Raw genomic sequence first — 2500 nt, 5'->3', positions numbered from 1 at the left:
AGTTAAAGTACAAACGTGCAAGCATACTAACCTAACCCTAGGTAAGGCATGTCAGAGCGAAAGACAGTAATTTCGAATGAGCCAAGAAAGAGCGGTGCGGGGCCGGTCGGAGCGCACCCTTTTCCCGGTGGCTGGCGGGCGAGAGAGTGCTGCGTCGCCGGCATCGGCGTCGAAAGAAGCCGAGCCGAAAAAAGTTAAAGTACAAACGTGCAAGCATACTAACCTAACCCTAGGTAAGACATGTCAGAGCGAAAGACAGTAATTTCGAATGAGCCAAGAAAGAGCGGTGCGGGGCCGGTCGGAGCGCACCCTTTTCTCGGTGGCTGGCGGGCAAGAGAGTGCTGCGTCGCCGGCATCGGCGTCGAAAGAAGCCGAGCCGAAAAAAGTTAAAGTACAAACGTGCAAGCATACTAACCTAACCCTAGGTAAGGCATGTCAGAGCGAAAGACAGTAATTTCGAATGAGCCAAGAAAGAGCGGTGCGGGGCCGGTCGGAGCGCACCCTTTTCCCGGTGGCTGGCGGGCGAGAGAGTGCTGCGTCGCCGGCATCGGCGTCGAAAGAAGCCGAGCCGAAAAAAGTTAAAGTACAAACGTGCAAGCATACTAGCCTAACCCTAGGTAAGGCATGTCAGAGCGAAAGACAGTAATTTCGAATGAGCCAAGAAAGAGCGGTGCGGGGCCGGTCGGAGCGCACCCTTTTCTCGGTGGCTGGCGGGCGAGAGAGTGCTGCGTCGCCGGCATCGGCGTCGAAAGAAGCCGAGCCGAAAAAAGTTAAAGTACAAACGTGCAAGCATACTAACCTAACCCTAGGTAAGGCATGTCAGAGCGAAAGACAGTAATTTCGAATGAGCCAAGAAAGAGCGGTGCGGGGCCGGTCGGAGCGCACCCTTTTCTCGGTGGCTGGCGGGCGAGAGAGTGCTGCGTCGCCGGCATCGGCGTCGAAAGAAGCCGAGCCAAAAAAAGTTAAAGTACAAACGCGATGCTAATGAGCGAGCCGTTGTCTCGACTAATATGTAGGGGGCGTTCGATCGAGCGTCTGGCTTGAGCGCTTGTCGGCCTAGCAGAACGGTCGCATTGTTATGCCCGGGTTTTAGGCACCGCTGCAGGCGGCCGGCAGAGCTCTTGTTTGTGCGAAACTGAATGGATCGAGCCCGAGAGAGGGCGAGCAAAGAAAAAACGCAAATCGCTCCGCCTGGCACTGCCGGCGAGAGCGTGGACGTCGCGGCCAGCGACTGTCGAAGCTGAGTACGGCCGCAGGCGATCGCCTCGGTCTTAAACGAATGCGACGAGCACGCGCCGGGCGGCCCAGCAAGGGCCGAGCGCAGCTGTCGCAGCTATCTGGTTGATCCTGCCAGTAGTGATATGCTTGTCTCAAAGATTAAGCCATGCAGGTGCAAGTACGAGTTCTCGTAAAGCGAAACTGCGAATGGCTCATTAAATCAGTCTTGGTTTATTTGGTCTCGTAAGCGAAGTGGATAACTGTGGTAATTCTAGAGCTAATACATGCATTAAGCGCCGACTTCGGGAGGCCCGCTTTTATCAGATCAAAACCGACCGGGTTCGTCCTGTGACGTTTGATGACTCTGGATAACCACGCGGATCGTACGGTCTCTGCACCGACGACGTATCATTCAAGTGTCTGCCCTATCAACTGTCGAAGGTACGCTACGTGCCTACCTTTGTGATAACGGGTAACGGGGAATCAGGGTTCGATTCCGGAGAGGGAGCCTGAGAAACGGCTACCACATCCAAGGAAGGCAGCAGGCGCGCAAATTACCCATTCCCGACACGGGGAGGTAGTGACGAAAAATAACAATACAGGACTCTAACGAGGCCCTGTAATTGGAATGAGTACATCCTAAAACTCTTAACGAGTATCCATTGGAGGGCAAGTCTGGTGCCAGCAGCCGCGGTAATTCCAGCTCCAACAGTGTATGCTAAAGTTGTTGCGGTTGAAAAGCTCGTAGTTGGATTTTGGGCGAGCGCCGCCGGTCCGTCGCAAGGCGTGTCACTGGTTGCGTTCGCCTCACCTTCGGTTCTCCGTCGGTGCTCTTGACTGAGTGTCGGCGGTGGCCGATAAGTTTACTTTGAAAAAATTAGAGTGTTCAAAGCAGGCTGTTCGCCTGCATAGTGTTGCATGGAATAATGGAATAGGACCTCGGTTCTATTTTGTTGGTTTTCGGAGCACGAGGTAATGATTAAGAGGGACAGACGGGGGCGTCCGTACTCTGCCGTTAGAGGTGAAATTCTTGGATCGGCGGAAGACGAACTACTGCGAAAGCATTCGCCAAGAATGTTTTCTTTAATCAAGAGCGAAAGTCAGAGGTTCGAAGACGATCAGATACCGTCCTAGTTCTGACTATAAACGATGCCAACTAGCGATCGGGAGGCGTTACCATGACGACCTTTCCGGCAGCTTCCGGGAAACCAAAGTCTTTGGGTTCCGGGGGAAGTATGGTTGCAAAGCTGAAACTTAAAGGAATTGACGGAAGGGCACCACC

At 53.8% G+C, this 2500-nt stretch overlaps 1 non-coding gene across 1 annotated transcript in view; it reads left to right on the top strand.

The window, feature by feature from the left end:
- The first annotated feature begins 1334 nt into the window (after positions 1-1334).
- LOC144432275 (small subunit ribosomal RNA) overlaps positions 1335-2500 on the top strand; it is a 1810-nt gene continuing 644 nt past the window's right edge. The window contains exon 1 of the ribosomal RNA XR_013480511.1: positions 1335-2500. This exon is cut by the window's right edge and continues 644 nt beyond it. This is a non-coding gene — a ribosomal RNA (small subunit ribosomal RNA).

Source organism: Styela clava, chromosome 14 (assembly GCF_964204865.1).
Source record: "Styela clava chromosome 14, kaStyClav1.hap1.2, whole genome shotgun sequence".
Lineage (NCBI taxonomy): Eukaryota > Metazoa > Chordata > Ascidiacea > Stolidobranchia > Styelidae > Styela > Styela clava.
Note: the sequence above shows the minus strand (reverse complement) of the source record. Positions and strands in the feature narration are given on the sequence as shown.